The sequence below is a fragment of the Lepisosteus platostomus genome, chromosome 22 (genome assembly GCF_059453375.1).
Source record: "Lepisosteus platostomus isolate fLepPlt1 chromosome 22, fLepPlt1.hap1, whole genome shotgun sequence".
Classification (NCBI taxonomy): Eukaryota; Metazoa; Chordata; class Actinopteri; order Semionotiformes; family Lepisosteidae; genus Lepisosteus; species Lepisosteus platostomus.
Genome location: NC_142632.1, coordinates 278,574 through 304,260, shown reverse-complemented (window position 1 = coordinate 304,260; position 25,687 = coordinate 278,574). Strand labels below are relative to the sequence as shown.

Below are 25,687 nucleotides of genomic sequence, written 5' to 3'. Positions count from 1 at the left end.
GAGTTAAACGACCGAGTCTATGCAGCTTAAACGGTGCGCACGTCGGGTTCTTAGCTGAAAGGGTGGTAAATCACGCTCACCCCAGTCCTTAATCTTTTAAAAGGATACAAAATTGAACCTAGTCGCCACATCACATACATCCTGTTAAATAATAAAAAGGTAACATCTATCCTCGCTCCAGAGTAAATCTCACGTTGAGGGCACCTTATTTTTTCACTTTACCGTGAATCGAGCTCGGCTGCACAGAGGAGAGAGCAGAGCAATGAGGTCACGGGGACAGGGGAGTCACACGCTGGCGGTTTGAATACGCGGAAGATCACTGAGGGATCCACAGTATATGGACCCTCCGTGCGCCATCAGTCCGCACTCCGGACTCTGAATCCTGCCATCCAAGTTAAGATCTCGGCGGAACCTGAGGCGCAGTTCCTTCTTAAAACGTAATCTGGTGAGCATTTCTAGAATCGTACTTGTATAGATGCAGCCTTTAATGTGTTGCTAGGTTAAAATTGATGACTTCTTGTATTTCAGTAGGCAACTGCCCTCTTGATTTCAGATTTAATTTCTTTATTACAGGGGCGCTTTTATGAAGACAGAGTCATGTTCAGGTACTTTGCTTGATGGAGGAAGCTCATTTCGGACTCTGTGATCTGCTCACCTGGAAAGGTCTGCTGTACTACTACAAGATAGAAGTAGAGTCTGGAAGAATGGACAATTTTATGATGCTTTGGAAGATAATGTTTTTTTTTTCTTTGAAATTGAAATGAATCAGAATATCAGTGCAAAAGACAAACTCTTGGTTTGGTTTAAAGAGATATGGTTTTAAAACAGACAAAATGTAGAAAACAGGTGTTTCTCACTTTTGGAAAAGAATGGACCGGGGGTAATAGTTTACTAGTTGCAGTGCTGAGCTCACCGGGTTGCAGTCCCGCAATGGATAACGCGTTTGACTATGGATCAGGAGATTGTAAGTTTGACTCCTGCCTGGCTCGGGTCGTTTTTAAACGCATCGGGCTACTCCCCTAAGTAGTCTGTGCTACTTACTGCATTGTAATCGTACTCAGTAAGAGATTTCCTTCATGTAAATGAACTGCACCTGACAGCTTTAGAAAATCACCTGGGCTCAGTACGGTGCTGAGAGCTCAGCGTTGCTGTTGTTCTAATTAGCACGCACTGCATCGGCTATGAACCCGAACTTTTCAATTATTCCGATCATTAAGTCAACACGTAGTCCACATGAAAGGTAGAAATATTCTCTTGTCTGTCTCTTGTTTGTATAGAACTGAATGTCCCTGACAATGTACTGTTAGTTTTAATTGAAGAACGGCATTTGTGTTCAAATATATCAGACAAGTTTACGTAACTGCTCATGCGACACTCAGTTGTAATTAGTCAAGAAATAAAGTCGAACAACAGCTGCGGGTTTGATTCTGAACGTATCAGATTGCAGCGCCTTTTACTTCAATTGACAAATGATAGAGATTCGAAGAGAGATCCTTCAGACCAGCAAGCAAACCCACGGCTATTTCGGTTTTCTATCTAGGCAACGTTGGTGTCTGCAATAGCATACATGAAAGCGTGATGCAATTTCTGTGGCTACATTTGTTGCACGTCATGCACAGTAAGAGTGTTTCTAACACCAAATAAAAAGTCAACAATTAGCGATCACGCCTTCTCCTCAGTTAACCCACTGAAACCCTTGCTGTTAACAGTTCTTTACTGCGTGCTTTACGAGCACCTACATATCGTGTCGGTTCTTTCAGCTTTATTCATTAGGTTTTCAAAGGCATAAGTAGAGCACCAGAGGTGCGAACGCAGAATGTATGGTAATCTGAAGAACTGCTTTCCATGGCAGCGGGTCCAAGCGATTTAGCGTTTTTATAGTACCGGGAAAGGAGAAGCCTGCAGTCGCCGTTGCGCATTCGCAGCATGTCCCGGGATGCAATTCGGCCTCATTTGCATAACTCCAGACCGGCAGATCGCCACGCAAGCTCGCGACGTGCGCCTGCCACACACTGAACAAACCTTTTCAGCAATTTCCAAAAAACGGGCCTGCTCGCCTGCCCACAAGGCTCCGTCTCTTACCTGCTCTCCAGAGCCTGCTGCCTTCTGTGCTTTTCTCTCGGCACCGCTGCAGCGCACACAACTCCTGCAGCGGGAGGGGGGGAGAAAGTTCCCGCGCTCCGCCGCAGGGAAGGCTCGCTCCGTGCGCACACGTCCTTTCGATGCCAGTCCAACAAGTGCTCCGCATTAGCTGCGTCGGGGCTCCGGCGTGTCGCACCTCACCTCACCTCGCACTCCCCCTTCCTTGAATGTCTGCCGCTGGGCATGCCCCGCTCTCCTCCGCCTTATCTTATCGCGTGTGAGCACCGACAATGGCCACAATGCCGGGGAATGGCACCTGTAAAGTGTTAATTGGGGCACAGGAACAGCCCGTCTCGTCTCGGGGGGGGCGGCTTCAGAGACAATACAGCAAACACAGCGGGGCGGGGGAAGAAGACGACACCACACATGCGGGTACATTCAGCTCCGGCGGGAACGAGACATTTGTCGGTCTTTTCAAGTGCCGAGAGCCGAGCAATCCTTCACTTGTATCGTTTCTCCCCGGTGACTAGATCTGGCCCTGCGACTCTCGACTGGGCTCACCCCCGGGGCAGCCCAGCAGGTGTGAGCCTGGCCGGCACCCGGATGGGAGATTCCACCCCGGAAAAGCTCCGGTTGCTGCTGCTCCTGCAAGAGGTGTGACTGGGACCAGTAGGGAGCGCTCACCCTGCGGGCTGTGTGGCTCTCTTACGCCCCAGCCTCCTGATGGCGACACTCTGCTGCACAAACAGGCGCCGTCCTTCGGGGGAGGCGTCAAACCGAGGTCCCGACCCTCCTTGGCCATTAGGAAACCCCAGGGCGTCTCTCAAAAAGAGACGCCGGGGGTGTCCCTCTGGTGTTAGTGCTCCCCTTTACCCATCAGTCGGGGTCTCCTCCTAATCCACGTCTCACCTGTAACAATCAATGACGAGGCCCCCCTGTCCGTGAGATTTAGTACTCGCGCAAGAGACCGGGGGCAGAGCGCGAACGCGGTCCCCCGCCCCCCACAAAGTGCGCGCTCCGGGTTCCCTCTCGGGGCCCTGCAACACAGCGGAAGGGCAGCGAGAAGGAGCCTCTTGCTCTGACGCCGCAAGGCCACAAGAGGGCGGAGGCGCCGCGCGCCCGGCCGACGTGTTGGACCAGTGCGCTTTAAGTGCTGAAATAAACACGCGAAAGCCCCGAAATGTTTCCAGAGTGCTGTGCACTGGAGGTTTTTGTCTGGTGAAGACTTGCCTGGTGCTCCTCCGTGCAGATTGTTTGTCCTCCTCCAGTGCGGGACGAGCCAACACAAGGGAGCGCATTCGCCAACATCCAGGCACGCAATGCGATTTGGAAAGCAGCTCCTTTCCAAAGAGTTGCACACGAACGATCCTTCAGTCCCGCTCGGGGGGCACGGAACCCCCACCACACACAGCTTCAAGTAGCGAGTCAGGCGGCGGGGTTTTCGCTTACGGCCAAACCACCCTGAACACGCCCGATCTTGTCTGATCTCGGAAGCTAAGCAGCGTTGGGCCTGGTTAGTACTTGGATGGGAGACTGCCTGGGAATACCAGGTGCTGTAAGCTTTTGCTCTCCCGGCCAGCAGGGGTCGCCGTTGGTGCCGTAGGCTTTGGGAGGAAAACCTGCAGGATGGAAAGGTGATCTATAGCCTCATCTCTAGAGATGTTTTGTTGCTGTGGCATGTGTGTGACCCATATTCAAAAAAAAAAACCCGTCTGTAAAACGAATATCGAAGCTGCCTCTAAATCTGCAACTGAAGATGAGTCGATAAACCACTCGTTTTTCGTATAACTAGACATATATTCATTTGTTACCGATTTCATTCATTGAGCACGGATACAATATAGGTACAGCCATTCACTGTTTGACATGTCTGCACTGGTACAGAACCGAGCAATCAGAAAACGGGTGAAACTGTCTTTAGACTCAGCATACAGTACCGAGGCCCCCCATGACCAAATAAAGGCTAACCTCGATAATCAGCCTAAAGAACGCAGACTTCAGCAAAACAACTGACTTTGAAAAGGGAATGAACGTCCGGAAGGAGTAGTGGAACTAGCTTGAGATGCTTCACCGGACCCCTAACTAAAAGCCAGCGAGAACCAGCAGCGGCGTCCACTCCTGTCGAACCGGGATCCTTCCGCAGCCACGCAGCTCGTAGTGTCCTAACCCTCCTGTATCTGATTTTGGACCAAGCACATCAGGGGAGAGCGCGAACGCAGTCCCCCACTACCAGAAATTATGCAGTCGAGATTCCCACATTTGGGGAATTCGCAGGGGTCAGCACAGCCGGAGTGCAATGGCCGAGCCTCGCCCTGGGTGAACCTCCTTCTTGATCAAGGTATCTCCCCTGCCAGGTAAGTATGAGTTAAACAGGCCCCTGCAAGCGGCCCGCACCCACAGCACAAATCGCGCAGCCTAGGCCACCTCCTCGCCCCGCACGCCACCGCCTCCTGCTGGGCCCACTCTTTCACACACTCACACGCCACACTAACACTCAAAAGTGTGGGCAAAACGAGAAAACGAGCGCGCCGTTTCCTACACATCTGCAGTCGCCGTTGCGCATTCGCAGCATGTCCCGGGATGCAATTCGGCCTCATTTGCATAACTCCAGACCGGCAGATCGCCACGCAAGCTCGCGACGTGCGCCTGCCACACACCGAACAAACCTTTTCAGCAATTTCCAAAAAACGGGCCTGCTCGCCTGCCCACAAGGCTCCGTCTCTTACCTGCTCTCCAGAGCCTGCTGCCTTCTGTGCTTTTCTCTCGGCACCGCTGCAGCGCACACAACTCCTGCAGCGGGAGGGGGGGAGAAAGTTCCCGCGCTCCGCCGCAGGGAAGGCTCGCTCCGTGCGCACACGTCCTTTCGATGCCAGTCCAACAAGTGCTCCGCATTAGCTGCGTCGGGGCTCCGGCGTGTCGCACCTCACCTCACCTCGCACTGCCCCCTCCTTGAATGTCTGCCGCTGGGCATGCCCCGCTCTCCTCCGCCTTATCTTATCGCGTGTGAGCACCGACAATGGCCACAATGCCGGGGAATGGCACCTGTAAAGTGTTAATTGGGGCACAGGAACAGCCCGTCTCGTCTCGGGGGGGCCGGCTTCAGAGACAATACAGCAAACACAGCGGGGCGGGGGAAGAAGACGACACCACACATGCGGGTACATTCAGCTCCGGCGGGAACGAGACATTTGTCGGTCTTTTCAAGTGCCGAGAGCCGAGCAATCCTTCACTTGTATCGTTTCTCCCCGGTGACTAGATCTGGCCCTGCGACTCTCGACTGGGCTCACCCCCGGGGCAGCCCAGCAGGTGTGAGCCTGGCCGGCACCCGGATGGGAGATTCCACCCCGGAAAAGCTCCGGTTGCTGCTGCTCCTGCAAGAGGTGTGACTGGGACCAGTAGGGAGCGCTCACCCTGCGGGCTGTGTGGCTCTCTTACGCCCCAGCCTCCTGATGGCGACACTCTGCTGCACAAACAGGCGCCGTCCTTCGGGGGAGGCGTCAAACCGAGGTCCCGACCCTCCTTGGCCATTAGGAAACCCCAGGGCGTCTCTCAAAAAGAGACGCCGGGGGTGTCCCTCTGGTGTTAGTGCTCCCCTTTACCCATCAGTCGGGGTCTCCTCCTAATCCCCGTCTCACCTGTAACAATCAATGACGAGGCCCCCCTGTCCGTGAGATTTAGTACTCGCGCAAGAGACCGGGGGCAGAGCGCGAACGCGGTCCCCCGCCCCCCACAAAGTGCGCGCTCCGGGTCCTGCAACACAGCGGAAGGGCAGCGAGAAGGAGCCTCTTGCTCTGACGCCGCAAGGCCACAAGAGGGCGGAGGCGCCGCGCGCCCGGCCGACGTGTTGGACCGGTGCGCTTTACGTGCTGAAATAAACACGCGAAAGCCCCGAAATGTTTCCAGAGTGCTGTGCACTGGAGGTTTTTGTCTGGTGAAGACTTGCCTGGTGCTCCTCCGTGCAGATTGTTTGTCCTCCTCCAGTGCGGGACGAGCCAACACAAGGGAGCGCATTCGCCAACATCCAGGCACGCAATGCGATTTGGAAAGCAGCTCCTTTCCAAAGAGTGGCACACGAACGATCCTTCAGTCCCGCTCGGGGGGCACGGAACCCCCGCCACACACAGCTTCAAGTAGCGAGTCAGGCGCCGGGGCTTTCGCTTACGGCCACACCACCCTGAACACGCCCGATCTCGTTTGATCTCGGAAGCTAAGCAGCGTCGGGCCTGGTTAGTACTTGGATGGGAGACTGCCTGGGAATACCAGGTGCTGTAAGCTTTTGCTCTCCCGGCCAGCAGGGGTCGCCGTTGGTGCCGTAGGCTTTGGGAGGAAAACCTGCAGGATGGAAAGGTGATCTATAGCCTCATCTCTAGAGATGTTTTGTTGCTGTGGCATGTGTGTGACCCATATTCAAAAAAAAAAAACCCATCTGTAAAACGAATATCGAAGCTGCCTCTAAATCTGCAAATGAAGATGAGTCGATAAACCACTCGTTTTTCGTATAACTAGACATATATTCATTTGTTACCGATTTCATTCATTGAGCACGGATACAATAGAGGTACAGCCATTCACTGTTTGACATGTCTGCACTGGTACAGAACTGAGCAATCAGAAAACGGGTGAAACTGTCTTTAGACTCAGCATACAGTACCGAGGCCCCCCATGACCAAATAAAGGCTAACCTCGATAATCAGCCTAAAGAACGCAGACTACAGCAAAACGACTGACTTTGAAAAGGGAATGAACGTCCGGAAGGAGTAGTGGAACTAGCTTGAGATGCTTCTCCGGACCCCTAACTAAAAGCCAGCGAGAACCAGCAGCGGCGTCGACTCCTTTCGAACCGGGATCCTTCCGCAGCCACGCAGCTCGTGGTGTCCTAACCCTCCCGTATCTGATTTTGGACCAAGCACATCAGGGGAGAGCGCGAACGCAGTCCCCCACTACCAGAAATTATGCAGTCGAGATTCCCACATTTGGGGAATTCGCAGGGGTCAGCACAGCCGGAGTGCAATGGCCGAGCCTCGCCCTGGGTGAACCGATTTCGATTTTTAAGAACTTTATTTTCTTTTCACAAAAAAATACAGGACATCACAAATCAGAAAGCTTTACATTAATATACATACTTAAAACAGTATATATGATCACATCTCATTACATTTTGACACGGTAACAGTTACATAGCAACAATTTTCTTTTTTTCTGGTGCAAATCACATTCTTTACTTAAACTTGATAATGTTTTTCACAGTTTCTTGAGATATTGACTTATGCTCTCTATTTCCCACAGATTTTCTGCTTCCTCCCTCCCTTCTCTCCACAGATCTCTGAGGTAATAGTTCTCTCGGGTGATGAACAGGGCCAGGCTACCTGCTGCCTTGACTGGGATCTTGATGCCTTTGAACAGCCCCATGTTCCTCACTCTCCACAGGGCAACTTTCCCACTGTTCACCACGGCCCAGATCCTGTCAAACACGTCAGGAGGAAGTTTGACAGGAGAGATGCCGTATATGACGAAAGCAGCGGTCAGGGTAAATTGGGGCGAGAGAGCCAGCAACCAATCTTCAAACTGTGCCCAGAAGGCCTTAGCAAAAAAGCAGGACCACAGGAGATGGGATACAGTCTCCTCCTCGCCGCAGCCCACCCTAACGCAGCGAGGGCTGGGGGTGAGGTCCCTACGGTACAAGAAAGTTCGTACCGGTAAGCACTGGTGGACGACACTCCAGGCTAAATCTCTGTGAATGTTGCACAGAAATTTAGAGGATGTGTGTTTCCACACCTTCCTTGTTTGGGCTGATGTTAAAATGCCCACAGGGGTCTGCCTATTGTTCTGGGGTGCAACGAAATCTTCCAGTTTTTGGACGCTGACATCTCGGGGGGGAATATGGCCAATTGGGTGAGATCTTAGAAAACTTTTAACTGTCCCATAAATTGCAGGGCATGTGTCAGAGAGTGGGACGTCCAGCTTGGGTCTGACACCCCACACTCTGAACACCTCCCTACCTACCCAGAGCCTGGAAAAATAAGTCCAGGTACGCGCTGCAGGTGCTGTTGCAAAGCCTCTCAGCACAGAGGCCAGGAAAATGCACAGCAGCTTCGTAGCAATATCTGGGACAGACTTCCCCCCTGAGGGTAGCGGCCTGTACATTATTTCCCTTCTGAGTCTTTCCTGCTTCCCACCCCATAGAAATTGAAACATCAATCTCCTCATCACCGCCGCAACACGGTGTGGGATTGGGAAGGTAGAAGCCAGAAAATTCAAGACAGGCAAGAGCTCGGCTTTGATGACCAGCAGCTTCCTATCATGGTGAGGTCTCGGTCCTTCCATTGCATCAGTTTTTTGTTTAAGATTGGCAATTTGTTCTGCCAATTTACTGTTCCCATCTCTTCTCCAAAATACACCCCCAGGACCTTAATTCTCTTCTCTTGCAGCCTGAGATCATGTCCTTCTTTTGGCTCCCTCCAGTTCTGATAAAAAATCTCTGAATACTTTTCAATTTGAAAGCCCATCCTTTGAAAAGAATGGCCACGCCAGAGGCTCTGTTGTTATTGTCCCCTGACCAAACAGAAGGCCCTTTATCCCACCTATCTTCAAAGCTTTTATACCTCTCTTGATAGGCTAAAGCACACTCCTGCAACATCAACACATCTCCCTCTCTCTGCTGGAGGTAATCAAAGACAGACTGGCATTTAACTCTGTCATTGATACCTCTGGTGTTAAGAGAAATTATGTTTAGAGCCATATTACATAAGAAAGTGGAACCAGTCTTTACAAAACAAATTTCTCTTCGGTCTCACCTGTTACCTTTTTCTTTTTCTTTTTCTTCTTACCAATTTCCTGCCAGCCATCCTCTGAATGAGCCTTCATCAGGGTGGCAGCAGTAAAAGCGTTCACGGAGTCCATTTCAAGGAAGGGGGTAGAAAGAGGGGTGGAGGGGTTCCAGCTGTCCCCATCGCCATGCTCTCCTTCCTCCTCGCTCGGGGAGAAAACAGAGTCATTTTTCCTTTTCCTCAAGTCCAGCTCCTGGGAGCACTGAGGGGAAAGGGGTGCAGCCGATGCACCAGTCTCCTCTTCCCCCTCACCCACCAGCTGTTGCAGATCCTCCGTGATGGACTGGATGGAGGAGAGGAGGGCATCTGTAGCACTTGCAGAGTCTGAGAAAAGCAGCTCCGCTGAATCCTGGGTATCGTCGCTGGACCCGCTCCACCGGGGGGCCCCACACTGGCCCTCGTTCTGAGGAGCAGGAGTGGGGGAGGGGTCCTCGCTGTTCTCGGGGGTTTTCAAACCCTCGTGCTTGTCTGGTGCAGTCTGCGGTTGTGGGAGCGTAGTGGATTTCTCTTCCACCGGCCCCGGAGCCACAGCAGGACTGATCCTGGCTGGAGGCTGAGACTCTTTGTCCAACAAGGGTTCTTTGTTTGACTTGTTGTTTGCTTTGGCTTTTCGGGCCGGTTTGGCTGAAACAAGCACTGCCTCATCCTTTCTCATTTTGAGTTTATTGGCGTAGGCGTGAGGGCAGTTCTTAAAAACGTGTCCTTCCGAGCCACATAAATTGCACTTTGGCAGCATTGAACAGTCAGAGGCTAAATGTCCCTGTTTGCCACAGGTCTTGCAGAATTTCACAGTGCAGGAAGATGCCAGGTGTCCCACAGCACCACAGCGCCGACACACCTTTGGTTGTCCCACATAAAAAACATAGCCATTGCAGGCGCCCAGCCGGATTGTAGAGGGCAGGTGCCTTAAGCCTCCATTTACATTGTCCGGTAGTAAGCGAACCTCGAATTTCCTTGCTCCTGTTTTTATACCGTCAACATCTCTAACCTCAAGTTCCATGGTGGACGGTGCAGTACTGGTTAAGCCAGGTGTGAATGTCCTCCGTCTTTGCCAGTTCCGAGAACATAACAACATGCACCGTTTTCCTCTCTCTCTGTGTCAGAGGCTGCAAGTTGATCTTCTCAAGTGCAGGAACTTTCCCTCTTTTTGCCTCAAACACATCCACGCATTGTTCAAACAGAGGATAGGTAGCAAATACAACCTCAAATGCTTTCTGACCTGGGAGAGCAAAGATGAAATCCAAGTGCCGAGGTTCAAAGCCAAGTTCCTTCTGTAACACTTTTCTGCTGAACTGCATACGATCCATGAAGAGGTCATCCAAAAGCTCAAAACGTACAGCATTCTTGCGGGATCCAAAGGTTGCCATCTCAAACTGCAAAACAAACACTGCTTCCACAAAACAAGAAAACAATCCAACTACTCCAACTACAGGCTGATCAAGGTATCTCCCCTGCCAGGTAAGCCGAGAGCCGCAGGCGATGAGCCCGGAGCTGAACGGGCCCCACTGGCTCGTTTGTAAGGCCAGGTGCATTGCCAACCACGACCGGCAGGGCAGAGGCCTTGAAGGCAGCCTGGGCTCCTGCAGCTGTCCAGCCACGCACTCTGGTTTCTCTTCATCTCGTACAAATCTTTTGCCTTTTACTAAAGATTTCCATGAAGAGGAGCATGAATGAGTTCCATACAATTTTTGTGCTTTCCTGCCTTCGGGTGGGGCGCAGCTGGGCTGGTCAAAGAGAGAAAACAAAACCGCTCACAATCACTCTTATTACTGCGACTGTGGCCGCCTGCTCTGCGAGTCCTCGGTCTCCGCCTGTCTGATTGGCGCTCTTTTCTTTGGGGGGCGGGAAGTGTCCGGCCGCAAATATGAAGCGTTACAGCAACGACATGCCATGAGACGATTGATAACAATTTCCATAGGATCCACGCGGTTGTCTGGCAACCGTCAGCTTTGCGCAGTGGCAGTATCGTAGCCTGTGAGGTTTAGCCGATGCGCGATTATTGCTAGTTGAAAACTTTTCCCAATACCCCGCTTCCGCCGGTTTGCAATACAATCGGCGAAAGCAATTCTTGACAGTCTCGTCAGAGACTGAGCAAGGTGTTTAAAGACAGATTTTGTCATGGTAACATCATGGTAGAAAGAAACAAGCTTGTTACGTCTCAACAGAAACACTCTTTAGCTCTTTCAGCGTTATGCAGAGAACAGCGTCTGTCGAGATCACTTTTGAGTCAGCGCGAAACGCCGTGTGCTGTCAGTTTGATTTCATATTGCTCGTAGCGGCGCCCGGCTTTTGTCTGTCAAACGTTAGGTTGCGCTTCTTCATGCTGCATCGTCGGCATGAGTGGAGCTTTTTAAACGTCTGTACTTACTGCGCCTCATAAGAAATCGTTTGTCCCCGTTCAAAACAGATTGTGCGATGTCCTGCAGCATTCGCAAAGCAAACCTTTGACAGTTTGAAAGAGGAATTTATTCTGCTTCCTGTGCGTGCAGTAGTTACAAAGTTGAACGTCTTTACACGATCTTCTGCAGATCTTACAAACGAGCCAGTGGGGCCCGTTCAGCTCGGGGCTCATCGCCTGCGGCTCACGGCTTGCAAGCGTGCCCAATCCGTGCGATAACTCGGAAAACACCCGGCCACACTGTGCCGGAAACGACGCACTCTGGGAAGCCGCTATGCAAAGCGAGGTCCCAAGATCCCCTGCGGCCGGACACTTCCCGCCCCCCAAAGAAAAGAGCGCCAATCAGACGGCCGGAGACCGAGGACACGCGGAGCAGACGGCCACAATCACCATTACAAGAGCGATTGCGAACGTGCTTGTTTTCTCTCTTTGACCAGCCCAGCTGCCCGCCACCCGAAAGCAGGAAATCACAAAAATTGCAGGGAACTCATTCATGCTCCTCTCCACGGAAATCTTTAGTAAAAGGCGAAAGAGTTGTACGAAATGAAAAGAAACCAGAGTGCATGGCTGCACAGCTGCAGGAGCCCAGGCCGCCTTCAAAGCCTCTGCGCTGCCTGTCGTGGTTGGCAATGCACCTGGCCTTAAAAACGAGCCAGTGGGGCCCGTTCAGCTCCGGGCTCATCGCCTGCGGCTCACGGCTTGCGAGCGTGCCCAATCCATGCGATAACTCGGAAAACACCCGGCCACACTGTGCCGGAAACGACGCACTCTGGGAAGCCGCTATGCAAAGCGAGGTCCCAAGATCCCCTGCGGCCGGACACTTCCCGCCCCCCAAAGAAAAGAGCGCCAATCAGACGGCCGGAGACCGAGAACTCGCGGAGCAGACGGCCACAATCACCATAACAAGACCGATTGCGAACGCGCTTGTTTTCTCTCTTTGACCAGCCCAGCTGCCCGCCACCCGAAAGCAGGGAAGCACAAAAATTGCAGGGAACTCATTCATGCTTCTCTCCGCGGGAATCTTTAGTAAAAGGCGAAAGATTTGTACGAAATGAAGAGAAACCAGAGTGCGTGGCTGCACAGCTGCAGGAGCCCAGGCCGCCTTCAAAGCCTCTGCGCTGCCGGTCGTGGTTTGCAATGCACCTGGCCTTACAAACGAGCCAGTGGGGCCCGTTCAGCTCCGGGCTCATCGCCTGCGGCTCACGGCTTGCGAGCGTGCCCAATCCGTGCGATAACTCGGAAAACACCCGGCCACACTGTGCCGGAAACGACGCACTCTGGGAAGCCGCTATGCAAAGCGAGGTCCCAAGATCCCCTGCGGCCGGACACTTCCCGCCCCCCAAAGAAATGAGCGCCAATCAGACAGCCGGAGACCGAGGACTCGCGGAGCAGACGGCCACAATTGCCATAACAAGAGTGATTGCGAACGTTTTTGTTTTCTCTCTTTGACCAGCCAGGCTGCGCCCCACCCGAAGGCAGGGAAGCACAAAAATTGCATGGAACTTATTCATGCTCCTCTCCACGGAAATCTTTAATAAAAGGCGAAAGATTTGTACGAGATGAAGAGAAACCAGAGTGCGTGGCTGCACAGCTGCAGGAGCCCAGACCGCCTTCAAAACCTCTGCGCTGCCGGTCGTGGTTGGCAATGCACCTGGCCTTACAAACTAGCCAGTGGGGCCCGTTCACCCCCGGGCTCATCGCCTGCGGCTCTCGGCTTGTGGGCGTGCCCAATCCGTGCGATAACTCGGAAAACACCCGGCCACACTGTGTCGGAAACGACGCACTGTAAGGCACCTTGAAGCGTGCACCCCCAACATTCTTCTTTGCACATCTGTGAAAGGTAAACTCTTGAGCAAACTCTGAACCAGCTCTAAGGAAACTAATCCGATTAGACGTTACTTTGACTCATCCTTTAAGGGATCCTTGATAATTGGAGAAATCAATGATTTCGAATGAATTCTGTATGCGTCAAAAGACAGCTATACACAGAAAACATGCAGGACACTGCTCATGATGTTTCCCAAGCCGAAACACAGTGCGTTTTTCCAAGCCATCTGACAAAGCCCGCCCACTGAAAACTGCAGCAGATCGTGTAAAGACGTTCAACTTTGTAACTACTGCACGCACAGGAAGCAGAATAAATTCCTCTTTTCAAACTGTCAAAGGTTTGCTTTGCGAACGCTGCAGGACATCGCAAAATCTCTTTTGAACGGGGACAAAAGATTTCTTATGGGGCGCAGTAAGTACAGACGTTTAAAAAGCTCCACTCATGCCGACGATGCAGCATGAAGAAGCGCAACCTAACGTTTGACAGACAAAAGCCGGGCGCCGCTACGAGCAATATGAAATCAAACTGACAGCACACGGCGTTTCGCGCTGACTCAAAAGTGATCTCGACAGACGCTTTTCTCTGCATAACACTGAAAGAGCTAAAGAGCGTTTCTGTTGAGACGTAACCCAGTGGGCAAAAGACGTATAATATACGTCTATTAAACGCATACCTTAGACGTCTAAATGTGGTCTGCAATTCGTCTAGAATGAAATTCTAATATACGTCTATTGTTATACGTCAATTATACGTCTATGATTAGATGTTCATTATACGTAAATGGTTGGAGTTCTATTATACGGATAAATTTAGAGGACTATTATACATATATGGTAGGAGTTCCGGATAACTTTAGAGGACTATTCTACGTATATGGTTGGAGGTCTATTATACGGATAACTTTAGAGGTCTATTATACGTATATGGGTAGAGGTCTATTATACGGATAACTTTAGAGGTCTATTATATGTATATGGTTAGAGGTCTATTATACGGATAACTTTAGAGGTCTATTATACGTATATGGGTAGAGGTCTATTATACATCAAAGTTAGGTTTTACAGGTGTAGAAACTAGTAAATCAACCCAATGATTTGGTTTAGAAATTTATTCTGAAAATACACATTCACACCTGAAAAATATGTATTTCAAATTATACATTGTATACAATCAATCAACAATCAACATATGGGCAATAATCATAAAAAACACAACTAGTCTTAAACTTCAGCTACAAATTCTGGTAATATGGCAATATACAGTATAGTAACGGCAAACACAAACTAATTACATTAACACACTAACTCAAAACCACATTTTGATTCAAATATACATTTTAAAATGTACAACTTCTATATTTCCAAGAAAAAAAAATATTACAATGGAAGTTAAGACAATTTTTGTCCACTATTTGCAAACCCTGTGTAATTGTCCTAACAGTTAGAACCAAAAACCTAGTATTTTCAGTGTCCAGATCTCCTGGCCCCCTGCCTTGCATATGCATTCTTCAAGTAACACATTGCGTGCTCCTTTATTTCTTTTTCTGCTGATTTAGGGCGGGACTTCAGCACCGCAGCTAGGAGAAAATTATATAATATTACTTCCCAAATTAATGATGATTAATATCTTCTTTAGTATAATCTAAAAAATGAACGGTTTACTAAGCTCAAAGCTGAAATAAATGTATAAAATTTGGCTTGCATCATAGAAGTTGAGCAATAAAGTCTGTCCTAATTAAAGAGTACCCAAAGTTTGAAAGTACAACATAGAATAAGAATAGAGAAACGGCAAAACGATTTAGTGTCATCTTCCCCATTCACACCATTCCCCATTTCGAATGAATTCTGTATGCGTTAAAAGACAGCTATACACAGAAAACATGCAGGACACTGCTCACGATGTTTGCCGAGCCGAAACACAGTGCGTTTTTCCAAGCCATTTGACAACGCCCGCCCACTGAAAACTGCAGCAGATCGTGTAAAGGCGTTCAACTTTGTAACTACTGCACGCACAGGAAGCAGAATAAATTCCTCTTTTCAAACTGTCAAAGGTTTGCTTTGCGAACGCTGCAGGACATCGCACAACCTCTTTTGAACGGGGACAAACGATTTCTTATGGGGCGCAGTAAGTACAGACGTTTAAAAAGCTCCACTATTTTTATGTGCCATTTTTTGCTTATTCACTTACTATTTTAATCAAAATAATATTAAGAAAGATCTGTATGTATTCAGATAGTATTATTATTGTTCATACTTACTCGTCAAAAGAGGATTGCTGAGATATTTGTGGATATACTTCTACGTTTGAAAAACGTGTCCAAAATGGTGACCAACGAATACTAGCAATGCATTGTGGTATATAACCGGAAAATATGCTGGGTTCGATATTTTCTCAACGTATGCGTTTATTAATGTTGTCGATATTATGGTTGAAATTTAACATTGATAATACATCGCGGCTATGTGCCCCCTGCTATGAGCTGATGTGCAATTTTAACGCATGCAGTTAGTAAGGATCGGTCACTGTTGTATGGTATTATATACAGTATAATGACATTATGGAATAGGATGGGGACAGGCCTGGCATCACGGGGGGAGGGAGGAATGTCGCCCCTTCAGTTTTGGGCAAAAAGATGTACCTAACTTACCTAGGAGTATACGGCACTCTGCACAGTGTACGAAGTAATTTTCGCAGTAATTAATTTATTATATTTACTATATTTATTATACACGTGTAAATTAATTACTGCGAAAATAATTTACTTCGTACACTGTGCAGAGTGCCGTATACTCCTAGTTGCGGCACACACGATACATACAGTAAAAAGCCTCAGGCACTGTGTTAGATGTGTTTTCGACGTTATATATGCGTTTATTAATGTCGTCGATTTTACGGTTGCAATTCGACGTTGAGTTTACGTCGAGGCGACGTATATATACGTATAGCCGTATTTTCGCCGTGAATATACGTATATTCGACGAATCAGTGCCCACTGGGTAAACTCTTCAGCAAACTCTGAACCAGCTCTAAGGAAACTAATCCGATTAGACGTTACTTTGACTCATCTTTTTATGCTCAGTGCTGGATTGCTCAAACTCCAGCTAGGGTTAGGGTTAGCATTCCCACGCTACTTAGACACTTTGTTTACGCTCGGTGCTTGATTTTGGGAACTTCAGGACGAGTGGGAATTTTCTCCTATCTGTCAATTCTGTTTTGTTTTGGAGACTCTTGGCTGCCTATGTTGTACAGTGCAGCGTGAAGGAAACATTTTCCAAAACTGTGTCAGCTCAAAAGTTGTAAGAAAACCTCTCCAGCTGCTTTAACTCTCTTCATTTTTGTCATTTAATGTGACACTCGATGTATAACTGGAGCCTCACATATGCAAATGGTGAGGCTCCAGTTCGACACCCAGTTCAACACCACTTTACAGTAAATGACAAAAGCATGGCAGACTGTGCCGGACCGGCAGATTACTTCCGCTTATTTTTACCATATTAAACAATGGAAATCCAACCACTTGCATTTGTGACACTTGATTTTGGCTGCACCTAAGACACTCTTAAATCTTCAAACACATTTCTCTTCTCCCGCAACACTCTTGTCTGTCGGCGCTATGTGGCAGCGTTGCATGACAACCCATCTCACCACGGAAAGGAACCTAACAGCTTTGGTAAGAGAGGAGAAAAGGACCTGGCCCGTACGCGGCTCAAACCCGCAACCTTGGCGTTACTAGCACCACCATCTAACCAACTGAGCTAACCGGCCTCACAACAGTGGTCCTCTCTGTGCTGCAAAAAATCAAACTCAGGGAATTTCTTTTGTCCTTTGAATAGAAAGCCGTGTAATTCAGTGTACGGGCTTTCTCGTGCAGTTTCATGGTTCTTGTAACCCAAATCCTACACTGTCCTGAAGTGCCCCCCCATTTCACAGCATTTTTCAGCTGATTTAAAATGTACCTAAAGGAGAAGCATTATTGAAGACCATCAATTACCAAGAGCTTTTGTCAAAGGTTTTGGTGGTCATTTTTAATGACCACAGAGCACTATGACCTCGGTTTTACATCTCATCCAAAAGACAGCGCCCTTTTACAACACAGCTTCTCCGTCACTATATTGGGACATTGGGACCCGTACAGACCTCAGAGTGAGCGCCCATTAACACCACTTCCAGCTGGAAGCTTTGTTTTTCCCTGTAGCTCACCCTCATCCAGGTACTGACCTGGCTCACACCTGCTTAGCTTCAGTGGGTTTTCAGTTGCGAGTTGCAAAAGTTGGGATGCAAGTGTAGCGGCAATGCTTGTTAATAAGACAGAATTAAGCGTTGGTATGCTGTCCTAAATGAAGCCCCATCTCACCCCCCATCTCTGTGGTGCAGCCACAGAGAAAGTATTCATGCAGACTGATTTAAGTTGTTTTCTTTTGATAAGGAACAGCTCCCAGACAGGGATGCACTTAGCTAAGCCTGGCTATCATGATCAATGGTCATCCATTGGCGCCTATCTGTCTAGGGAGTGCCGAATGGACATCTGGACTGCATTCTTAAGTGTCAAGAGTAAGTGACGTATATCTCACCTTGACCAACCAATCAGGGACTGGCAGGGCGTGGTAATACCACGTGGGTCTCCAATGCCCGCCAAACTCTCAACCAATCAGCACACATCTGTGTCTTGGTCAAAAAGGGAGCGCAAGCTCAGATCGGGGCTCTCCTTGGCCATTTTCGCGCATCCTCAGAGACAATCACGTGACAACTGCTGTTGTCTGCATAGGGACTTGGACTTTGTTCTAAGGGCGAGGCCAAGCATCCCGTACGTACTCAGAATTCTACTAACGTGAATGCTCCGTTTGATCAACGGCAGCCTACAGTTGGACCCTCGTCGACAACCTGAATAGCTTATTCAGAAGCAGCGCTGGACCGGGAACGAACCAGTTTCTTCCCAGGCAAAAGAGTGACTTGTGAGGACTCGCGGTCACACTCTGTGCATAGAGACTTTCTACTAGCCAGCCGGACTGCTGGTAGATCCCCTTGGAGCAACGACTGCCCTGCGCGCCGCAGTCAGATTCCTCCGCCCGTCCTACTCCGAGCTGCACCTTGACTGGTTGGCCGGTAGCCAGAGGACGCCGACACAACGCCCATTGGACAACCGCTGGAACAGAGGCTGCAACAGAGCTTGTCAGCTGGTTTGGTGTTCGTGCCGGGAAATTCCAAATCCATACACAGTGGATAAGTTAACCCCATGTTCTACATTGCGTCTCGAGAATTCAATTGTACCTCAACACAAGTTGTTATCAATTTAATTCATGAGTAATGTATTTACTTCCGAGTTTAGAGTAACAATGGGTAATAACACTGATTAGCGATTTGGTAACCGAACGATATATATTGACATATATTCTCTGTTGTGTATCTCTTTGTGTTTGCATCTCTTCGAGATTATATATCTTGTATATTGATAACCCTCACAGTAAGGTCTGCCGCTCGTATCCAGGCAGACTAGTATATGTTTGGTGCACAATTTATATTAATAAATGTATCTCGTGTATTGAACCCGTGTGTGTGCGTTGTTAGTTGTTCTGGCGATTGATTTTCTAAAAGCCCCAAGGAACAACCTCGTGATTACTGCTACAATTAATAATTGTCTCAGTAAACCCATCAAACCACTACATTTAATGGCGTCCCTGGGTGGGCGAGTTTAGAATGAAATGAGACTCAATTGCACAGAATAACTGATGTTGCTGTGAGTTCAAGTTCAGCACAGCACCGCGGCTTTTATACACGAATACCGGGTGTGCTGATAACTGCGTAAAGAAATCCCCCTGTTTTCTAGCGTTTAGTGTAACGTGTGCTGATTGGAAATCCATCTGCTCGGGTGTTTAGATTCCATACTGTATTTTGGTAAAAGGAAAAAAAGTAATACTCTTAAAGTTTCTCTGACGTAATGACAATGGCTGCTAAAATGTCTGAAGTGGAGTCGCTTATAAGTACTATTTCTAGCGACGACAATCCTGGTTACTGGAGCGGTATCGAAAAGTTGAACTTTGATGATATTGAGAAGCTGCAAGTAGATTTAGTAGCTAAGGTAGCGAACCAGCTTAACACAGGAGGGTCTGTGAACGCAGTTCAGGTCCTATCTAGTTTCGCCTTAAATCTAGCTAAACAGCTGGAACTGTCTTTGTCCGAGCTGACAAAGTTTCAAACGCTTCAGGGAAAGCTAGAAAGATATAAGGCGGAGCGAGTTGAGTTGTTGGATATAATCAGAGAAAAGAGAGTGAAAAGTGAGGAAAGTGAAGACAGACTCAGGGAAGTTTTAGGTAAATTAGATGACCTGTCTGCTAGAGAAACTGCGGCTGAGGTAGCTAGGAGAGACCTAGAAGCGAGCTTGAAAGAAAAAGAAAAAGAAATTGAGAGTTTAAATGAGCTCAGCCAGGAAAGGCAAAAGGAGTTAGATGCTGCCGTACTGGAAGCAAAACAGGCTAGATCCCACTTGCATGCCAGCCCACCTAGCAGCCCGGAGCGCTCACCCAGGAGGTTTCTCCCGGCCAGGGTCTGTGGTCGGATCGGCATGGGGGAGATCGCCGAGTCCTGCGCGAGACGCAAGGGCGATTCAATTCAGGCATAGACCCCCTGCTCCTGATCACGGCCGTCTCCCTGCCCGCGGAGAAACCGTAAAAATTAACCTCCACTCCCTGAGGCAGTTAGCCAAAGATGTAGAAAGGTTTGACCCGACAGTGTCAGGGAATAATGTGGAGACCTACATTGATGAGCTGAGATATACTTTGCAGTTTATGCCCGAAGCGTCCGAACAGGAAAAGGCTATGTTAGTAAGGAAAACTACCAGCCGAGCGTTCCACGAGTGGATGTCTAGACAAGGACCTGAGGTCTGTAATAGCTTAGAGGAGCTGTGTCAGGCAATGATCGGAGAATTTTCGGCTTTTATAGATCCCATATCTGCCGTGGCCACAGCGCACCATATTAAGCACGAAAAAGCTGAAGCCCCTCGCGACTATTACCCCTATTATATAATATTTTACTATTATATAACTAGTAAAATATTACCCCCGGTCCATTCTCTTCCAAAAGTGAGAAACACCTGTTTTCTACATTTTGTCTGTTTTAAAACCATATCTCTTTAAACCAAACCAAGAGTTTGTCTTTTGCACTGATATTCTGATTCATTTCAATTTCAAAGAAAAAAAAAACATTATCTTCCAAAGCATCATAAAATTGTCCATTCTTCCAGACTCTACTTCTCTCTTGTAGTAGTACAGCAGACCTTTCCAGGTGAGCAGATCACAGAGTCCGAAATATGCTTCCTCCATCAAGCAAAGTACCTGAACATGACTCGGTCTTCATAAAAGCGCCCCTGTAATAAAGAAATTAAATCCAAAATCAAGAGGGCAGTTGCCTACTGAAGTTCAAGAAGTCATCAATTTTAACCTAGCAACACATTAAAGGCTGCATCTATACAAGTACGATTCTAGAAATGCTCACCAGATTACGTTTTAAGAAAGAACTGCGCCTCAGGTTCCGCCGAGATCTTAACTCGGATGGCAGGATTCAGAGTCTGGAGTTCGGACTGATGGCGCACGGAGGGTCCACATACTGTGGATCCCTCAGTTTTCTTCCGCGTGTTTAAACCGCCAGCGTGTGGCTCTCCTGTCCCCGTGACCTCATTGCTCTGCTCTCACCTCTGTGCAGCTGAGCCCGACTCATGGTAACGTGGAAAAAAATATGCCCTCAACGTGGGATTTACTCTGGATCAAGGATAGATGTCACCTTTTTATCGTTGAACAGGATGTATGTGATGTGGCGACTAGGTTCAATTTTGTATCCTTTTAAAAGATTAAGGACTGGGGTGAGCGTGATTTATCACCCTTTCAGCTAAGAACCCGACGTGAGCACCGTTTAAGCTGCATAGACTCGGTCGTTTAACTCTTCTCCATTAGCAGGGTTAAGGTTAAAGAAAAAAAACATTGCTGACTTCTTTTTTTTGCCAGCCGCTAGCGCTGATTAACAATGTTTGTATTTCATGTTTTGCAAGTTCCATCAATTTTAAGAAAAACAAGTCGTTCAAGACAGGAAATGAATACTTGCATTTAATTAAGTTTAGCCGTAGGCAGTTGTCTGTAAGGACCAGTTCTGTTCGAGAAGACAGAACAAAGAAGGCACCACTGGGATTCGGACCCAGGATCTCCTGTTTAAGAGACAAGCGCTTTAACCAACTAAGCCACGGCGCCCCGGGAGTGTTGTCCTTTTGCAGCCACTTGGACACACCACTCAGACACATCTGCATTCGGTGTGTGCTCCGCCTGCTCGCTGAGCAAGTTGCCACCTTTACATACAATAGCAACATCGACACCAAGAGAAAGGATGACAAATGGCTTTTATCTGGAACTTTTCATGTCCAAGGAGCTCAATGTGCTTTCTGTGTACAACAGGGCCACTGAACTCCACACTGGCCACTGAACCACAGCAGTGGCTTGCTGGCTTGACATCTCCCAAGGAAAATGTTGAAATCGCATGTGGAACAGGAAAAGGACCCTCGAGTACGAGGGAAAAAAAAGAAAAAGATCATCTGGAGCGTGCCAACCCGTGTCTGGACAGCCCAGTTTCATTGACGAGGTGGCCGAGTGGTTAAGGCGATGGACTGCTAATCCATTGTGCTCTGCACGCATGGGTTCGAATCCCATCCTCGGCGCTCTCTATGTCTGACACGTGTGCCTGTTAGATGTTGGCCCTCCTTCTGTTTGCTCCAGTACTAGAGCTGTACATTTTCTAGCGGTGGCTGAACATGGTATAGTAGGCTAACGTCGGTATCGAGCAGTGGCAGTAACAGTATTTACGTGCCGCTGCTGCCAAGTGGCTCTGGGTTGAGACCGCATTTTCACTTACTTGCAGCACAAACGGAGAAAGCGATTTTTGACAGTCTCTCGAGAGACTGCGCTAGGTGTTTAGGGATAGACTTTGTCAGTTCCCCCTGGGATGATGGCCTCTCAAATAGTTTGTGATTCCTCTAGACGTTTATACAGTAGAAGCCTGCTTCGTGGCTTAAATCCAAGCTAAGGAAACGAGTTAGAGGTCTGATGCAGAACTGCACTGTATGTGTGAGGAAAGCTGCCCCCTTCTGTTCCATGTCGACCGAACAGAGGACTGTAAAGGATACGACCAAGAAACTTTAGGATGCTGGTTGGAATCCAGCTCCAAAGAAGCCCCTTTGGGTGTTATGTCATGAAAAAGTAAGAACAGAGAATCTCCCTTTGATCAAAAGCGCAACAGAACTGTTTTCCGTGGAGCAGGTTTCAGACCCGTAGACCTGTTTTATTTGTATGGCGTTCGTAAGCGCGCAAAACAAGGACAATTCCTGCGTCTAACACGAATGTAAATGCTTTTGAAAGTGCAGTGTGGTGCAGCTTGTAAAATCCTTGTCCACATTTGTGGTTTGTTGATGTTTTTTTTCTGTCTGCCAAAGTTGCATTTTGACATCCGGACGGTGAGACTTTATCATTTGAACGTGAAGCCAGCCTTAAACCCTCTGAGGCGTGTCTGTCTGCCGGCATGTATCTTGTGAAAGGTATTTTTTTTTTAACGGAGAGCGACTTTAAAAAGGTTTCCGCAGACACCTCGCACTCCGGAGGAGGAATGCGGCGGCGGCGAGCTCACTGTAGTTGTGGCCGAAGAGTTAAGGCGATGGACTTGAAATCCATTGAGGACTCCCTGCTCAGGTTCGAATCCTGCTGACTACGGCGTCTGCTGCACGTCGCCTTGTGCCTGTGTGGCAAAGGCGAAGTGCCGCTTCTCCTTTCCTGGTACTATAAAAATGCTACATCGCTTGGTCCTGCTTCCATGGAAAGCAGTTCTTCAGGTAATTCTACTCTCTTACCAAAGCTGTTAGGTTCCTTTCCGTGGTGAGATGGGTTGTCATGCAACGCTTCCACATAGTGCCGACAGACAAGTGTGTTGCGGGAGAAGAGAAAAGTGTTAGAAGATTTAAGAGTTTCTTAGGTGGAGCCAAAATCAAGTGTCACAAATGCAAGTGGGAAGATTTCCAATGTTTAATATGGTCAAAATAAGCGGAAGTTATCTGCTGGTCCGGCACAGTTTGCCATGCTTTTGTCATATACTGTAAAGTGGTGTCGAACTGGGTGTCGAACTGGAGCCGCACCATTTGCATATGTGAGGCTCCAGTTATACATCGAGTGTCACATTAAATGACAAAAATGAAGAGAGTTGTAGCAGCTGGAGAGGTTTTCTTACAACTCTTGAGCTGACACAGTTTTGGAAAATGTTTCCTTCACGCTGCACTGTACAACATAGGCAGCCAAGAGTCTCCAAAACAAAACAGAATGGACAGATAGGAGAAAATTCCCACTCGTCCTGAAGTTCCCAAAATCCAGCACTGAGCGTAAACAAAGTGTCTAAGTAGCGTGGGAATGCTAACCCTAACCCTAGCTGGAGTTTGAGCAATCCGGCACTGAGCGTAAGAAGATGAGTCAAAGTAACGTCTAATCGGATTAGTTTCCTTAGAGCTGGTTCAGAGTTTGCTCAAGAGTTTACCTTTCACAGATGCGCAAAGAAGAATGTTGGGGGTGCACGCTTCAAGGTGCCTTACAGCTGTAGGGAGTGATTCGAGACGATTCGTGGCGTGTGCTCGTTCCCATGTACCGTACGCCCCGGGGTGCAGTGCTAGGATGACGTACAATACCACTTGGGCACGTAACGGCGTTATGTGCAGGGTTTTCGTTTGTTCGTTTTGTTTTGCTCTGCTTTGCTTTGTTTTGCTTTCCATCGCGTTGGTAAGAGCGTAAATAAAAATGCGATTCCTGTGTCTACCACTAATGTAAGAGCTATTTCAAGTGCGACGTGGTGCGGCTTTTCAAATGCTTGTGGGCATTTCTCTGTTGTTGATTCTTTTTTTGTGTGTAACAAAGTGGCATTTTCATGTCCGGACGGGGAGACTTTATCATTCCGACATGAAGCCAGCCTTAAACCCTCTGAGGCGTGTCTGTCTGCCGGCACGTATTTTGTCAAAGGTATTATTTTTTTTTAACGGAGAGCGACTTTGAAAAGGTTTCCGCAGCCACGTCGCACTCCGTGTTAGATTAAAGGAGGAATGCGGCGATGGTGAACTCGCTGTAGTCGTGGCCGAGTGGTTAAGGCGATGGACTCGAAATCCGTTGGGGACTCCCCATGCAGGTTCAAATCTTGCCGACTACGGCGTCTGCCGCACGTCTCCTTGTGCCTGCGCGGCAAAGGTGAAGTGCCGCTTCTCCTTCCCTGGTACTATAAAAACACTAAATAGCTTGGCCCCGCTGCCATGGAAATGAGTTCTTCAAATAACCACACATCTTGCGTTCGCACCTCTGGTGTTCTACTTATGCCTTTGAAAACCTAATGAATAAAACTGAAAGAACCGACACAATATGTAGGTGCTCGTAAAGCATGCATTAAAGAACTGTTAACAGCAAGGGTTTCAGTGGGTTAACTGAGGAGAAGGCGTAATCGCTAATTGTTGACTTTTTATTTGGTGTTAGAAACACTCTTACTGTGCATGACGTGCAACAAATTTAGCCACAGAAATTGCATCACGCTTTCATGTATGCTATTGCAGACACCAACGTTGCCTAGATAGAAAACCGAAATAGCCGTGGGTTTGCTTGCTGGTCTGAAGGATCTCTCTTCGAATCTCTATCATTTGTCAATGGAAGTAAAAGGTGCTGCAATCTGATACGTTCAGAATCAAACCCGCAGCTGTTGTTCGACTTTATTTCTTGACTAATTACAACTGAGTGTCGCATGAGCAGTTACGTAAACTTGTCTGATATATTTGAACACAAATGCCTTTCTTCAATTAAAACTAACAGTACATTGTCAGGGACATTCAGTTCTATACAAACAAGAGACAGCACTCTCTTTTCTTTTCCCAGTGTTACTCATATCGGACTTTTTAAACCTAAAAAAAAATCGTTTTTTTTTCTTTCAATTATAACTGAAGTTTAAACAACTAGTGTTAAGTCCTTATTTTTCTGTAGTCAAAAAAAGCAAAAATTAACATTCAGGTCATGAAAAACTCAAAAAAACTCCCCAACCACTAAACTTTACCTCCCACCTGAGCGCCATCTTGAACGCCCCTACCACCAGAGAATGCTCACGATTTCGGAAGCTGTCTCCGGGACGTGCTGATTCCACACATCCTGAATAAATCATGATATTGTTAGTTGCTGTAGCTAGACGTTCAAATGAGTTTCATGGCCAGATGGACTGTTTCCTCCAGCGGTATAGTATTGCAGTGAGACAGCACGATGCCTGCAAGACTATGTCACGCTAAACGCCACAGATTGTGTTTGTCCGTTCGTGTCAGTCGTCCTGCAGCCACGGGAAGTGGGACACAAACATGCTGCAATGCTTTCAAGACGTTAGGATTTGTTTGTGCAACATCCAAGAAGAGTACTTGTGGCTTGAATGTGAACTGTACGTGCCCGCCCCCTTTCCGCTGTAGTGCATGAGTTCCTCCCGGCATGCCCTTCGTCATTGTTCTGTCATCTTGTATTTAAAGGG

General features: G+C 48.2%; 12 non-coding genes across 12 annotated transcripts; 6 read left to right on the top strand and 6 right to left on the bottom strand.

Annotated features, from left to right (window-relative positions):
* The first annotated feature begins 3,525 nt into the window (after positions 1 to 3,525).
* Positions 3,526 to 3,644, top strand: LOC148642393 (5S ribosomal RNA). The gene has a single exon (XR_015929218.1). It is a non-coding gene; the product is annotated as a 5S ribosomal RNA (ribosomal RNA).
* Positions 3,645 to 4,280: 636 nt separating this feature from the next.
* Positions 4,281 to 4,444, bottom strand: LOC148642392 (U1 spliceosomal RNA). The gene has a single exon (XR_015929350.1). It is a non-coding gene; the product is annotated as a U1 spliceosomal RNA (small nuclear RNA).
* A 1,794-nt stretch (positions 4,445 to 6,238) lies between these two features.
* LOC148642391 (5S ribosomal RNA) lies at positions 6,239 to 6,357 on the top strand. The gene has a single exon (XR_015929200.1). It is a non-coding gene; the product is annotated as a 5S ribosomal RNA (ribosomal RNA).
* A 637-nt stretch (positions 6,358 to 6,994) lies between these two features.
* LOC148642390 (U1 spliceosomal RNA) lies at positions 6,995 to 7,164 on the bottom strand. The gene has a single exon (XR_015929141.1). It is a non-coding gene; the product is annotated as a U1 spliceosomal RNA (small nuclear RNA).
* A 3,343-nt stretch (positions 7,165 to 10,507) lies between these two features.
* LOC148642389 (U5 spliceosomal RNA) lies at positions 10,508 to 10,621 on the top strand. The gene has a single exon (XR_015929285.1). It is a non-coding gene; the product is annotated as a U5 spliceosomal RNA (small nuclear RNA).
* A 233-nt stretch (positions 10,622 to 10,854) lies between these two features.
* Positions 10,855 to 10,996, top strand: LOC148642388 (U4 spliceosomal RNA). Its single transcript, XR_015929466.1, has one exon. It is a non-coding gene; the product is annotated as a U4 spliceosomal RNA (small nuclear RNA).
* Positions 10,997 to 11,755: 759 nt separating this feature from the next.
* On the bottom strand, positions 11,756 to 11,870 carry LOC148642387 (U5 spliceosomal RNA). The gene has a single exon (XR_015929326.1). It is a non-coding gene; the product is annotated as a U5 spliceosomal RNA (small nuclear RNA).
* Positions 11,871 to 12,263: 393 nt separating this feature from the next.
* LOC148642386 (U5 spliceosomal RNA) lies at positions 12,264 to 12,378 on the bottom strand. The gene has a single exon (XR_015929327.1). It is a non-coding gene; the product is annotated as a U5 spliceosomal RNA (small nuclear RNA).
* Positions 12,379 to 12,769: 391 nt separating this feature from the next.
* LOC148642385 (U5 spliceosomal RNA) lies at positions 12,770 to 12,886 on the bottom strand. Its single transcript, XR_015929329.1, has one exon. It is a non-coding gene; the product is annotated as a U5 spliceosomal RNA (small nuclear RNA).
* Positions 12,887 to 21,295: 8,409 nt separating this feature from the next.
* trnak-cuu (transfer RNA lysine (anticodon CUU)) lies at positions 21,296 to 21,369 on the bottom strand. The gene has a single exon. It is a non-coding gene; the product is annotated as a tRNA-Lys (tRNA).
* Positions 21,370 to 21,748: 379 nt separating this feature from the next.
* Positions 21,749 to 21,830, top strand: trnas-gcu (transfer RNA serine (anticodon GCU)). Its single transcript has one exon. It is a non-coding gene; the product is annotated as a tRNA-Ser (tRNA).
* Positions 21,831 to 24,264: 2,434 nt separating this feature from the next.
* On the top strand, positions 24,265 to 24,346 carry trnas-cga (transfer RNA serine (anticodon CGA)). The gene has a single exon. It is a non-coding gene; the product is annotated as a tRNA-Ser (tRNA).
* The last annotated feature ends 1,341 nt before the right edge of the window (positions 24,347 to 25,687 follow it).